Source organism: Cryptotermes secundus, unplaced genomic scaffold (genome assembly GCF_002891405.2).
Source record: "Cryptotermes secundus unplaced genomic scaffold, Csec_1.0 scaffold318, whole genome shotgun sequence".
Classification (NCBI taxonomy): domain Eukaryota; kingdom Metazoa; phylum Arthropoda; class Insecta; order Blattodea; family Kalotermitidae; genus Cryptotermes; species Cryptotermes secundus.
In genome coordinates, this window is record NW_019730108.1 from 1,793,857 (window position 1) to 1,809,587 (window position 15,731).

At 47.7% G+C, this 15,731-nt stretch overlaps 1 protein-coding gene across 4 annotated transcripts in view; it reads left to right on the plus strand.

Moving 5' to 3' along the window:
* The window catches only part of LOC111866119 (rap guanine nucleotide exchange factor 2), a gene marked incomplete at its 5' end in the record, with an annotated part of 81,784 nt that overhangs the window by 37,528 nt on the left and 28,525 nt on the right, over positions 1–15,731 (plus strand).

A 15,731-nucleotide genomic window follows, 5' to 3' on the forward strand; every position in this document is an offset into this window, starting at 1 on the left:
TACCGACCGAGCGATCACCGTTTGTCAGCGAAATTAGTGCCAACTTTAGCGGATAGATTGCGTCGCGTGGTCAGCGAAACGAATCCCCAGTTTCGGTGTTCTAGACCGGAGCCGCTATTTCCTTGAAATAGCTCCTCAGTTATCCTCACGAGGCTGAGTGGACCCCGGTCCAGACGCACTACTTCTCAGAAAATCTGGTAGCGCCGGAAATCGAACCCGGACCTCTAGATCTGTAGGCAGGAACTCTGATACAGGACACTGTCACCTAAGAGGACACCTTTTCAGACTGGGATTGACAGATGACCCCATGACCCCACTTGTGAACAGTGCCTAGAAGATGAGTCAGCCACACATCTCCTATGTGACTGTGAGGCCATAGCTCACTGGGGCAGTTCTTCATGGAACCAAGTGACTACTCTGTTGCCCGCGTAAACATAGTCGCACAGAAGCAGGTCGCAGTGCAAGGGCCGGATTATTTGGCCCATCCCTTATGCATTCATCCGTTCTCCTTGTCTCACTTTCCCATCTTTGCTTCTCTGTTTCTACCCATCGCGTGTAAAATCCGTACCGGGAGTAAAGCGGCCGAGGCCTGAAGCTGAGTACTCACTCCATCTAGTGCCGAGTTCAAGAATGGTGGAGCTATACCTCAACCCCCCATACATCTTCAAGACGTGGTTAAGTAATTAAGCACAGAGACAACTTTACCTTTGTTTTTTTACCTCTTTCTGTTTCTTCCCTTCTTTTCCACGTCTTTCTGTTGTCTTTGTCATTTTCTCTCTTTCTTGTGCCTCTATGTCTTGGTATCATCGCTGTCTGTTGCGCGCGCTGTCCCATCGGTTTTTCTGTTTCCTGCTGCCTCTGTCTGTATTGATCTGTCTGATTCCCGTGTCACTTCGCGGTGCACTTAGCTTACGCAGATGCTACACAAAAGCTGTCTTACAAATAACGCCTTAATTAAGAGTACACCAGTTCGATTGTAATATGACGAAAGCAACACAAAGCACTTCATTTATCTTTCGTAACGAAGTTAATAATTCATACGCTGTCTCGGGTGATTAATTTGGAAGGGACGCGGTTGACAACAAAACGTGTGGCGTGCGTAGTCATTAGGGCCTGGACATGCTAAAAGAAACAAAAACATGGACGGGACTTTGTAAAACGAAGTAATTAAGTTTTCTGTGGGGCAGGTACCACAGGCATGGCGGTATGTGTCATGCCCATCTCTTTCCCTTGTGACAGTTATTCGCATTGTTACCACCAGTCTGTGTGTGTGTGCCGCTCTACACAATGATCTACTTGCTTACCTACCTGTTAACAAGCTTGTCATGTGGAACAGCGTTGTAATCCAAAGGAGCCCAAACCTGTGTTCCGTGGCTCCCTGTAGTTCTCTAGATTTCATTAGGAACCGCAACCAGGAAACAGTTTACTCGCATTGTTACCATCAGTCCCTGTACCTACCTGTTAACAAGCTTGTCGTGTGGAACAGCGTTGTAATCCAAAGGAGCCCAAACCTGTGTTCCCTGGCTCCGTGCAGTTCTCTAGATTTCATTAGGAACCGCAACCAGGAAACAGTTTACTCGCATTGTTACCATCAGTCTCTGTACCTACCTGTTAACAAGCTTGTCATGTGGAACAGCGTTGTAATCCAAAGAGCCCAAACCTGTGTTCCGTGGCTCCGTGCAGTTCTCTAGATTTCATTAGAAACCACAACCAGGAAACTGTTTACTCGCATTGTTACCACCAGTCTCTGTACCTACCTGTTAACAAGCTTGTCATGTGGAACAGCGTTGTAATCCAAAGAGCCCAAACCTGTGTTCCGTGGCTCCGTGCAGTTCTCTAGATTTCATTAGAAACCACAACCAGGAAACTGTTTACTCGCATTGTTACCACCAGTCTCTGTACCTACCTGTTAACAAGCTTGTCATGTGGAACAGCGTTGTAATCCAAAGGAGCCCAAACCTGTGTTCCGTGGCTCCGTGCAATTCTCTAGATTTCATTAGAAACCACAACCAGGAAACAGTTTACTCGCATTGTTACCACCAGTCTCTGTACCTACCTGTTAACAAGCTTGTCATGTGGAACAGCGTTGTAATCCAAAGGAGCCCAAACCTGTGTTCCGTGGCTTCCTGTAGTTCTCTAGATTTCATTAGGAACCACAGCCAGGAAACAGTTTGTCGCAAGTTCAAGATACGAGAGAGGCGTTTGTCCCACATCTGTCCTGGTGTTCTTAAAATGGAATTAATTGTCATCTGTAGTGCATTCACGATTTAATGGCCCCTCACTGTATCTGCATGTATCATAGTGAGACCCAACTCGGTCTGAAGAATGTAGCACTGTTGTTGGATCTTGGTTTCAATTTCAGACGCCGAGGAGCGCTGTCGTCGTAATCTTGCTTTGCACGTACCAGTGTGGCCGATGTAACGGAGCATCGTGCGTGGCCAGTGTTGTTTCGAAGCGGACAGCACTGTACGTTTCCTGCGATTTGCGATCGGATTGCCATGCGTAAAATAAGAATATGTGGAGGAAAGCTGTGCGGGTTAAGAATTTTAGTATGAAGTTCCATTGCGGTTCGGCCTCCGTAGTCTAGGGGTAACGTTCACACCTCATGACTCAAGGTATGCGGGTTCAAATCCGGCGGAAGTCGTGGAATTTTTAAGGGCGGAAAAATTCAGGGAATAAGTCCTCCTGGAGGGACTTTAAGCCGTGGGTCCCGTGTCGTAGACGTAAAAGATCCTCATGTCTCTAGGAGACCTCTGAGCAAAATTAGGCAACACATTTCCCGCCCAAGTAGGGGGAAATATCAGGTACCGAGGGCCGACCTCGTTGGCTGAACGGGGCTGATAGCACGCACCAGTACCGGTAGGCTATGGCGACAGTAGAAATTAAAGGGGGACGCACAGTGGACCAATAACTGGTCTAAGTGCATGGGGAAACCCACCCCCTCTAATAATAATAATAATAATAATAATCCATTGCGGTTTCTTATACAGCGACAAGACTGTCCACGGCCATCTGTTTTATTGCAGAAACAGGAATGAAGGCTGAAGTAAGGTGGCCGCCCACGTAACGAGGAGGCAGGTGGTCTGGAGCAGCGCCTGCGCTTTTCACTTCATAACTCGCTATGTCGTAAAGCGCGTCGTCAGCTTCGCTTTGAAGTCCGGAGATCTGGTTGGCCACTGTTTCCGGCTCAGCTAAGCACCGACGTCTCTGAGACTCTGTTGTCTGCTTGGCAACAGACAGCGTTTCTGAACTTGTATCATTATAAAGACAGCCCGGCTCTGTGGACTGCTGGCATATATTAGCCAGAAATTGTATATATTCAAGGTTGTTTAGCCCAGAACCTAGTTCGAAACTTTGTGAAACTAGCGCTACTGCTGGCCGTCCGTGAAGCCACAAAGAACGTAGTTTTACACATCTCTGCTACAGCAAGCGCACACATCCGGGTCAAGTGTTTTGAAATATTAAGGTCTCTTGTACTCGTCGCCAAGTATAATTAGAATGATCAAGTCAAGGAGGATGAGGTGGGCAGGGAAATTAGCACGGATGGTGAGAAGGAGAATGCATGGAGGGTTTTGGTGGGAAAGCCAGAAGGAAAGAGACCACTTGGAAGACCAAGATGTAGGTGGGTGAATAATATTAAAATGGATCTTAGATAGGATGGGATTGTATGGATTGGACTGATCTAACTTAGGATAGGGACCAGTGGGGGGCTCTGTGAACACGGTAATGAACCTTCAGGTTGCAAAAATGCTGGAAATTCTTGAGTAGCTGAGCGACTAGCGGCTTCTCAAGAAGGACTCAGCGTCATTATGTAAGTTTTTATATTAACTGCAAACAGTGCCCTAAATTTAATGACTTCTGACCCACAAAACACAGTCACCAATAAATTCATGTGCTGAACTAACGGGAGTACAGAGTGCAAAGTAAATTCAGCTGAGATGCTTCAGAGTTGCTTTCGGGAGGGTACCTGGTCCGACACGGACAGTCCTGAGGATTTCAGTGATTGCCCTTAACGTCTCCAGGAAGGCCGCGCCATAGCTCAAACGGTTAGTCGCTGGCTTTCCACCGCGGCGGCCCAGGTTCGATCCCGGGTGTGGTCAAGTGGGATTTGTGGTGGACAAAATGGCGCTGGGGCAGGTTTTCTCCGAGTACTTCGGTTTCCCCTGCCAATCTTCATTCCACCAATTGCTCCACAATCACCCTCACCTATCTGGAGCTGGTACAATAGGCCAGAAGTGGCCGCAGTGCAAGGGACTGAGTCCCATCCACTAGCAATAAAAAAATCTCTCCAGGAAAATTTCGGTAAAGCGCCGTAAATTAGACTACCACCGCTTCCTTAGACTTTCCAGTTTATTATTCACTATCCTTCCGTTGTAGTCAGAGCTACTGAAAGCGTCGTTAAACAGATTACAAACTAAAATATTCCACTTCTTATACCAGACCTCTGTCCGCATGACGCCCTGCGGCATCGATTAATTTCTCCTGGGATGTTGGCAACATAACGACCAACAGTGTACTGAGGGGTTGTCTGGCAGAGTTCCCTGGGGCCTTGCTCTTTATGCGTTCGCTGTTTTCCATTTGACGGAATATTCTTTGTGCTTGTGTCCCTTGCCCCCCTCCCCCCCTTTTTTTTTGAAGGTGGGCCATCACTGCCCTTTGTAGAAGACACGTGTGTGTTAGTAACAAAGTTGAGGACATAGGTCACGTTCGGGAAATGAAATGGTGCCATGAGAGACTGTGCCTTTAACCCTTTGAAGCACGAATGCGATCTAAACGATATATATAAATCCAGTCCGTACCTCACAGGAAGCACATTAAGTCGCGCGTTTTGACGCCATTTCGTCTGGTAGATCGTCATAATGGACATTAGGAACTTGTTGCCTCCATCCTCAGGACAGAAAAGAGTCTCGAATGGGAAAATTTGTGTATGCAGGACGGGAGAGGACTGGGCTATGACGGCGTGTAATTTTATAGACCGTTACTAACGTTTCGAAGGAGCTTGGTGCTTCCATCTTAAGGGTAGAAGAGTGGTACGGATGCGGGATGAGTATGACTAGGCTTTGGCGCCGTGTACTCTGATCGGTACCAGCGCTTCGATGAAATCTGCCTCCTTCTTCAAGACAAAAAGTAAGTAGGGGAGGGAGAACTGGTACCAGGGCCGTGAGTGTACCAACGCAAGTGTGTGGAACGGAGTAAAGAAGGATGAATTTGAATTTTAACGCAGGTTTAAATTTGTTTGCAACCTTCGTTTGTCAGTTGTGACATCTCCGTGCATTTGCCATTAATTGATCTCTGTTAACCCTGTAACTAAGCTGCTATTGCGCATACCTGCATCAGCCGTTCCGTTTAGAATCACACTTGTATGATCAGACGACGGACATGTTAGCTGAATCATACAGGTTCATACAGACCTGAATCAATGGAATTCAGTCCCACACAATCGCACTCCGTTTTTCTGACTTCACTTTTTAATATTATCCTCCAGTTTACGGCGAAGTCTCTCGGACGGTGTGCTTTCCTCAGTGTGCTTATTCGTCTCACAAGAACAAGTTCCTTTGTTTTCGTTTCATGAACATTTTCCGCGTTTTTGTGACGTAAGTATTTTGTTTTCCTGAATTCCTTCCGTCCTCTTGTGCCGTAACAAATCTATTTTCTGTTTGTCTTTTTATATCATAACAATTCTCTTCTTTTTCCTCGATACTCTTCTGAACACGTACATTTTCCTGGAGACGTCGTCACGTCCGCTGTAGAAATAAACAAGAGGCGAATGCTACGCTTTCTTCTGGCTCCATTGCAGACAAAAAACTACGCACCGCATTCTGCAACTGTGTGGTGTCCTCAGCGACGTCCGTCATAAAGTACGTTGGTTGCAACGGACGTACTTCCTGCGCTCGTGTGGCCTCGTGTTCGTGATGGCGGGACTCCTCTGCGTGGAAATGCTGCAAGTTTATGTGTTGTCATGGATACACCCCCCCCCCTTTTGATTCCATTTAGCTTTTCCTACTGTTTTCCTTTCGTTTTACTCCCGTTTAAGGCATCCCCTGCACCTAAAATCCACCCTTACCATCTCCCTAACAGGGAAAGGGCCGATTTTTCAAGGGGTTGGAAAGATGTTGGTGATGTAGAGGGTGCAGGGTCATACAGAACTGTTTTACGGCCGCACAGTCCGTCCTGTCTACTGAGCAGTCCCTCGCGGACGTCGGCTNGCCGGCCTGGCCCCGCCCCCCCCCCCCCGGGCTGCTGCAGTTGGTTTTGAGCTGAAGTGCTTAAGGGATTCTACAGAAATCAGGATGAAAATCCTGGTAGTGTCCATAGGGTGTTCACCGTGCCTAGGGCATCATGCATGGCATGAAATGGTGCCCTATAACACGATTTAGGGGTGACTATAGACGGGGTTTGCATTGGTGACTGGATTTATTAACCACTTATACACAAAAACTCGGAAGTACAAGTAACTACAGCGCCACCGCTGATCTCCACAATTCACAAATCACAACAGCACCCCCTATGCCTTTTCCAGCCCGCTGTCTTCACCAGCCATTCCCTGGCAACGGCTTCACGCGCTCAGGTCCTATCTTCACAGCCTCCCATGCATAACTCAGCTGAACTGACAGGCTCGTCCCGATTGTCTTTAAAATAACTCCTCGGCGCGGACCACGCAGAAAACAGCCCCTCTATTATTGTAGAGGCGTGTTTACCGCGCCGTTGCATAGCAACATCGTGGAGCGGACCGCATAGAGAACATCCCTTTTCCAACAGTAACTTTATTGTTGTGTGCATATTGCCGCTGGAACGTGTTTGTCGAACCGTTGCCCAGAAACGGCCGTTGTTTACAGAGTTCCCTCCTAGCAACGGGTCTATACGTTACAGTATTTAGAGGTTCAACTGTTTTAGGGTGGAAACTGCTGATATGGGCCAGTGTAGTGACGAAGCTACTTATTGTAGACCGGGGCGTCGGTGTTCGAGTCTCTGCAGGGGAAGGTCAGAACGGCTCTGGGTCCCTCCCAGACGTCTACCAAGTGGGTACCAACGACCTTTCCGTGGAGATAAAGCGGCATGGGCGTGAAGCTGACAAGTTCACGTCAGTATAAGGGTGAGAGTTGAACAGAACCTCCTGTACCTCATCCTGTGTGGTTAGGGTCACGCCCCGGCCGCTGTTACGCACGCTGAAAGCTCAGTTCCCTGTACTGGGAGCTAGTCCTGCCTCCCTAAACAGCCAGACGCGGAGTTTGGACGCGTCTCATCTGTGTTGCAACGGGGGGGGGGGGTTCTCACCGCGGCGATTGTGTAGCGTTCTGTCTCCTGGGATATGACGCCGTGTAGGAGGAACATGTCACATGCCAAGCAGGGAGCAGGGGGGGCTGTGTTGGCAGACTGCAAGCTGTCGGTTCCTTCTCGTGTCTGTCTGGGCACTCTCTGATACAGTGACATGGGCCTCGTTAGCAAGTAATTATCGTGTCTCCGTGGTTTGAAGAGGCAAGCTTCTTAGTTGTTTAACGAAGTGACGCACTGCGGCCGTGTCGCTGTCTTCACCCCGTGTTCCTGATGTCACATTAGAGGCCGCTGTTAGGCTATACCGACTGTTAGCGAAATGCGGTGATGATGGTTGTCAGGTCCCTAGCAACTGAGCTACATGCTGGATGAGTAAGCATTCGGGATTCGATTCTCGACAGGATGCAAGGGATTTTACCCTCTTCACATGATTCAGATCAGGAGTCTCGATAGCTCAGTCGGTATAGCGCTGGGATGGAGGATTTTTCTGTTCCACGTCTTCCATACCGGCCCTTGGGCCCACCGAGCCTCCTATCCAGTGGGCTCTTTCCCCCGAGGTAGAGCGGCCGGGTCGTGAAGCTGCCGCAGCTGCGTGGGCGTGTGTTCATGTGACTGAGAGCGCCTTCTCTAAGTAGCTCTGTACTGTTCGCACTTACCGAAAGCGAGCCCCAGCTCCAGCCTCTACTACAGAACCCCTGCTGCCCCGTTAATACCCCGTGGTTGTTTCCCTCGGATATTAGTGGCCGCAGGCTTCTTGTGTATTCCCCGTAGGGATATAAACAAAGTGGAGGGCGTTGCTCCACCTCCCCACCCCAGCTGGCTATCCCCTCAGAAAGCTGATGGTTGTTCAAGCAATTGCGTGGTTTGTGGTGATGCGCATCTGGCATCAAGCCGCAAATCTGGGTAACGTGAAATCTATGTCTGGAAAGTGTTTCTCCTGAATTGTTGCGGGTGTCGTCATTAACCATACGAAGAACAGTATCAGAAACATCACGCGATAAGTACACAGAGCACAATAAAGAGAAAAACACTCAAACACGGCTCCATATTCAAGAAGAAACAGAAACTAATTCTAAAAGTTTATACGCGAGTGGCACCAAAAGTAAGCGTGGGTCCCGCCTGCAGCACGCAACAAATAACACAGACATTTCTACGTTGTAACGACGAGAGAATTTTTTAAATTTAAACAGCTCTTTACAATTTTATTAACAAATACATGCATTGTGATTATAATGATTAATAATAATATGGGTCAGTATTAGGGCATTTGAATAACGTGAGTCTTTTTAATGAAACTGCCTGAGGATGGTCCCAAATATGGACCGAAACATGTATCAATTAAAAAACTCCGTGGCTTGAGTCCTAAGTTATGCGCACGAGGCTGAGCGGACCTCATTCCAGACCCACTACTTCTCAGAAGATCTTGTAGCGCCGGGAATCGAACCCGGACCACTGGATCTGTAGCCAGGAACTCTGACCACTAGACCACAGAGGCGGTAAGCATGTGTCAGTTATTAAATGAAACCAATATAAACAATCAGATTTGTTTATGGAAACATTTGTTGTGCTGACGGCCAGAGCATCACAAATCATGACACACAACAGGACGCGAACCTTAAAGATAGACAGTCTGTAGGTGTGCAGGTATAGCTCAGTTGGTGTAGGCCGGGGTTCGATTCCCGACAAGGGTAAGACTTCTTTTCTCCACAGCTTTGGGACCCCACACAGCCTCCTATCCAGTGACCTTTTTCCCTGGGGATAAAGTGGCTGGGGCGTGAAGCTGATCACTGACCTCCATTTACTGTCGATGTAAATAATGGTGAAGCTATATCTCCACTCCCCAATATGCCTTAATGGCGTGGTGCTTAATTAAACGTAGGGAAAGATCTTAATATTATGTTGTTTAGGCTATATAGTGTATGTCCTTAAGTGAAGGTAAAGCTTTCCCTATAACAGGCCGTGCAGGCTCACAGATGGCGGTGAGTTTGTCAGCCTTACGCCCCGGGCTCATTTTACCCCTCAGGAAGATTCCTGATACTCATTTCAGTTAGAGGCTGAGTTGATATGAGCGAACAGTAAACTCGAGATAACCGCACACCCACAGACGTGAGGTCCTGCTTAAGTTGTGTTGGCAAGTGGTTGACGTTTCGGAGGAACATTCTGCCTTCATGTTTACGGCAGAAAACTCTTTCGCCACGAATACAGAGGCGTCACACCCGAGAAGGCGCCAGTCTTCATGGCTAGGAGTGACGTGTTGAAGAGCATTTACGTGACGAGAAATCGAAACTTCCCATGACATTCCTGCGTAACTTCCTTATGCTGTCAATAGCGCGCAATGATTCATCGCTCCAGTTCCCAGGCTCCGTGCTGCTGTCACTGCCAACGCAGCGCAGTGATTCAGCCGTGTTATCTGTTGGGTAGGCATCCTGCCAGACGTCTCCATCAGCTGCAGTGCGTGCTCAAGATTCCGGGATTCAGTTTCGACCTGTCCTACGTCACTGCTCTGACGTTCCGCCAAGTGGTTCTGTAGCCCATTTAAATAGGTAAAGTTGTCCCTGCTCTTAACTAATTAAGCACTACGCCATGAAGGCGTATGGGGGAGTGGATGTATAGATCCACGTGTTCTTGATCTCGGCACTCCTTGGAGGTGAGTGGTCAGCTCACGCCCTGGCTGCTTTACCACTGCGACAAAGACCACGGTACCCGTTAGATAGGCTGGGTGGACCCCAGAGCCGGTCTGGACGACGTGGAGAGAAGAAAAATCTTGTGCCTACCGGGACTCGAACTCTGACCCCACGGCCGTCGAGCCCGTGGCTATACGCTATCACGGCTCCACACATTTCACATACTTTCTTAAATAGAGGGCGTACTGTTACCACTGATAGCAGCTGTGCAGTATTGTGACATGCGTGAAAGCATCTGGCGAGGCTAAGAAGCTGCCCATTTGTGGTTATGTCATGGTTACGTTGCAGCCCTGGTTGTGGTGAATGAAAGTTTTATGGGGGGGGGACTCTACGTCTGGGTTGTTGACTGCATAAAGGGGAAGAGTTTGCGAAATTGAAACCAGAAGGACTAATTAGCAGTTAAGAACAAAATGTCTCCTTATTCACTTGAGCGCGAGATGTGGGGAGGGTCCCGAAGGTTTGTCTGGAGATCGATACAGTCAGATTTTACCCACATTTGGACATCTCCAGGCGCTCGCATTTGTTTTCTAATGGAGATTTAGGGCGGGAAGTAACAAAACGAATTAATCAGAGGACAAATTACCATTCGTGTAACTATGTATGCTGTTGCGGGTTTTGTTCACATTGGAATGGAATGGGTTTCATTTCAAATTTTGACATAGTCGTTTAAACGTTGTCCATGACGGAACCTCTGCATAAAGGACGTGTTTCCATTGTGGTATAGTCACGGGGTTTTGGATTGGTAATCGGATATATTGCGCCGGTCATGGTAGCCGAGCGGTCTAAGGCATGGATGTTTAGTTTGTGTGTGTGTGTTTTTCTGCGTTTGTGTACAGGTAGAGGCCTTGCGACGAGCTGATCACCCGCCCAAGGAGTCCTACCGAATGTGTAAGATCGAGAAAAACCGAAGTGAACGGAGAAGTTCATGGAGGTAGGCCTAGGCCCCCTGTGGCTGTAGTGCCAAGGAAAAGAAATCAGATATATTGAGCACTTACAACTCATAACTACACGTAGTTATACGCTCTCGTCACCACAAGCACACACTAAGTCTCCAGAGTTGGCTATCTCTTTGTCAGTCGTTGCCTGGTCGCGGATTCCAACAGTGCCCCCCGCTTCCGTATTCACGTCCTGACCGCCAGGCGACTGTCTCACAGCTAACTCATTACTCCAGCTGTCGACTCTCAGTTACTGCTAAGTCAAAGTCAGAGTTACTTTTGCGGCTGGCGGTTATTAAAGTAAATTACCTACAGTAGTATAAACCGCGCAGCAGAACACGCCGCATAGAATAGACAGCACAACAATAGCCGTAAATTGGCAGGGGAGGAGTTTATTTTCTAGGAAAAGTTAACTAAATGATAGCAACATAAGTAAAGCTGCCCCTGTAACAGGCCGTGAAGGTCCATAGGGTTGTGAGACGTCGAGGCTCCCACATTTTCTAAACAGATGGCGTACAGATGGCGGTGAGGTCAGCCTTGCGCTCCGGCCGTAACACAAGTTAACACAGCAAACAACAGAAGAATCTGGTGAAGGCTATGAGTGGTCTCCTAGAACAACATGCGAAGCTCATCACAGCTGACGACGTTTATAAAAATCAATTTTAGATTCAGATTTAACCTAACTGTTAAATTACTTTTAACCTACTGCATGATTCTTGTGTAAATCAAAGTCTAGTCTAGTCCAGTTGATGAACTGAATAAATGCAGAAAGTAACTTTTGTGAACCGTGTGTATATAAATGTTAATGCGAGGGTTGCAGTTCAGTGGTTGAGTGTGTGAGACTAGCAGCACCTGAGGATGGCCCGTTAGGGTCGAAACATATAGTGCTGTGTATGTTAATAAACAATTGTTGCTTTGACGGTAGAATTTGTATGTGTTGATTCTTGACTTCGATACTAGATGGAGGTTTATGCCTCGGCCCTTCTACCCCGGGGCGAAGGGCGGTTGGCCTGGGCGCTCTCTCCTCTGCCAGGAATCGAACCCGATCCCTCGGTTCCAGCGCAGCCTGGTGGCTGTACCACTGATAAACACAGTGTGTGTCAGAAAGACGAGGAGGTCGTGCACCGCAGGTCACGTCGCACAGGCGCAGCTTCTTATGTACATGTCACGTTATTTTTAGCACTGCCACAAAATGCGTCACGCGCCAGTAAGGGAGTCCCGCCGTGAGATAACGGCATTTTGTGCAACACTGTCGTTTCTTAGTAATGATACAGTGAATGGCGTTGTCTTTGAAGCCAGGGAACTGGGATAGCGACGGGCTTCTTACTGGACGGCCGGTGTTCGATTCCCTGCAGGGGCAAAAGATTTTTCTGTCCACAGCGTCCAGACCGGTCCTGAGGCCCACCCAGCATCGTATCCAATGGGTTCCTGAGGTTCCCCCGGGGCGTGAGGCTGGCCACTCACTACTACTCCCCATACGTGTCCGTGGCGTGGTACTTAATTAAGCACAGGGACAACTTTACTTTGCTTAAGTTTTTACCTTTACACTGCCATTCCTGCGCAGAGAAATGTGGAATTTCAGAAATTGTTTTGTTGTTCGTGGAAGCGGTTTACATTGCCCCGTATTTGATTGGGGGGAGGGTAATAGTTTAATTATTTCGTTTCTATACACACACACACATACACACTTCCGCCCTTCCCGCATATCTGTTCTGTCTCTTGTCTGTGCTTTTTTCTGTTCACTTCTCGCCGACGACCAGAGGACCGAGTTTGTTACCGAACGTTTATAGGGTTTACAGGCCTGTACAGACAGACAGACAGACAGACAGACAGACAGACCGACCGACCGACCTATGTACACTCTGACGGGATTTGGGGCTCCCGCGGCGGTGGCTGTGATGTGAGGCCGTATAGTCCGGCATGTTTACATGTATACTGTTCCCAGATGCACTCGATGTGACATAGACCGTTTTTACCATTGAAGAAGCAACTTGGGGCCTCTGTTTTGTGTTAAATCACAATCGCCGCTTCCACTGAGACGGTAGCTCGTGTGACGTCGAGAAGGAGGAGTTCGGGCACGGGAAGTGACGCACTGGGGGGGGGGCATCCTGGAAGGAAGAGGAAGAGGGGCCCAGGAGACAGGATGCTGAGACCAACCGAATATCTGATAAGTTTTAGTTGCTAATGGAACTCCATATTTGTTGGTGGTGTTAGAAACGAGATCTAATTTTGGTTCGTGGACGGAGAATTGCCCCGTGGTACCTGAAATTGCGATATAAAAGTGCAAAAGTGAATTTTTTTTTTTCCCCGAGTTTGTTTACTGTCCACCATGCAACAATATCAAGATTTAAAATTAAATCCTTTTTTAAAATTCATCACTACGCTATGTGTTTCGGCCATCATCAGGCGCATTGAAATTAGGGGTAACTTCTGTGCCTTCCGAGTAACTGCGGTCCATGTTTTCATATTTATACTGTTTCTAAATGAAATCGGGGTTGTTCATAATTCTGTACCATATGTTGTCTGTCCAGTGTGCAGTGTGGATTCTGTGCCATATGTTGTCTGTCTAGTGTGCAGTGTGGATTTCAGCGCACAAACATATAGTGCAGTGACGGATTTCAGCGCACAAACATGTAGTGCAGTGACGGATTTTAAAAAGCATTAGATATTATTGCCTGTTGGACGGTAAACAAACCCGAAAATTCTAATCCTAACTGCAGCATGATGCTAATACACAAAATTATTAATTGCATTTAGTAAACGCGTTAATCATATGTATTGCTCTTCGTAGTAATTAGTAGTTCAGTAGAAAACTCTTGAGAAAATGAAATTGCGTTAAAGTGTCAGTGAGGATGATAACTTATTGTTACCTGGCTCCTTCTAACGACGCCGTATACTGCGTTATATTCCCTTGTCGTTGGTTCCATACTGGCACTAAGTCCCTTGTACTGCGGCCACTTCTGGCCTCTTGTACCAGCCCCAGATGACAGGTGAGGGTGATTGTGGAGCAGTTGGTGGAATGAAGATTGGCAGGAGAAACCGAAGTACTCGGGGGGGAAAAAACCTGCCCCAGCGCCACCTTGTCCACCACAAATCCCACTTGACAGACCCGAGATGGAACCCGGGCCGCCGCGGTGGGAAGCCAGCGACTAACCGCTTGAGCTATGGCGCTGCCCTTATCACAATCTAACTTTACAGAGTTCTTCTATGAAGTACAATATGTTTTTTGTTTTTTTTTTCGCATCAAGTTTAACTAAGAATGATATAGCTCCTTGTGACACGGGAATAGAACTGTAAATGTAGTAAGAAACTCCTCTCATCGGCTCACGTCGGGCAATCCCGATCGACTTCTTTTCATTTTTTCTGGTTCTAATATATTCCAAAGAATTAAGTTAACTTGTGTGGACGGGCTGTGTTCTCTCTCTCTTAACACGTCATAATTCTTGACTTCCATTTTGTGTAGAACATAACAATGATTAGCTAAGACCGAAAATGACAAAATGCCTGTGCCTTGTGCAAGTTCCTTTCTGATACGATGGCGGCGCTGTTGTGACACGTCAGGAAAACATAAGACTCGCGGAGAGCGAATCGGCGTGTAAGAGAAATTGACAGAGGAAGACGGTACGCATGGCATTATCTGCACCCACGTGCTGTGAAGGAAGAAAATATGATTCTTTATTATTAGCGTGAATGTGGAGAGGACTACCGCAATGTTGAAGTTTATGGTACTTTCGAAAAGGACAGTTGAACTGGCCATTGCAAGGGAACGGGCAGAAAACAGGAGAAGGCCAAGGTTCCAGTCCCATTCATGGCACGGATCCCCTTCTCCGGCCTCCCCCGCCACAGCAGAACAGGTGAACATCAAATTTCCTTAACCATTTCTGGTTTCTTATCTACGGCTTCTATTTTAACTGCTTTTTGACATGTATTTCATTTATAGTGTTTGTTTTCTGTCATCGAAGTTCTTCTTGCTTCGCTTACTCTTCAACCCTGAAAATGGAAGCAGTGCTCTCGTCCGAAAGGTTAGTGAATTACCCGACTACACGGGGTCAGTTCCCGGAAGATGGGACTGTATTGATTTAGTAGCACGTTTCGTGTTCCCGCAACCGAACTGAATTTAATTTGGATTAATTCATCTAAGCCATTAATTTCGTTTCACGTACTGCACTTGATGTCTGTGTGACGGTGGAGAGGATGTGTGTCCATTTTCCAGCACATTATTCCAACCCTAAACATCCAAGCATTAGAAACCACCCCCTTCTAGCAAGAATGTATTGGTGTGTAACAGGGTAGGCATGAACCCATGTAGCGTTGGTGCTTATACGCCTGCAGATTTGATTAAGGCTTAATCCAAGCGAGACCGTTATGGAGAAGAGAGACTTTGGAAATACTCATTTCTCCCCTTTAATTTATTTTGTTTCTACAAAAGAGCGTCTGTCAGCATCATGTAGTTACCATGGCAACGTAAGTAGCGTTGGGGCGCCGTGCGGTGTTCACCAGCCGCCACAGATCATGAATTTGTTATGCGGATAATGGAAGGAGGGGTGGATTTGCTGGGAGCTCTGTTTCCGCGGGTCTTGTTCTTGGGGCCTCAGATAAATGCCGGTGCTCAGTGCCGCGCAGAACGGCGTGGTATGTGCGCTGAGGATGTTGACATAGTTGCGTCCCAACTATTCGAGCTGTTTCGGTCGGGGCGCTTGGACACAATGAGACGGGGGTGGTGGAACAGAGTCCTGGAACGCGGTGAGCGCCGAATGGTAACAGTGCTGTACTTCATTACCCTGACCGGCCCCTTCCAGATTCTGGACGCATCATTTTACGGATCGGACCGCTGTTTATT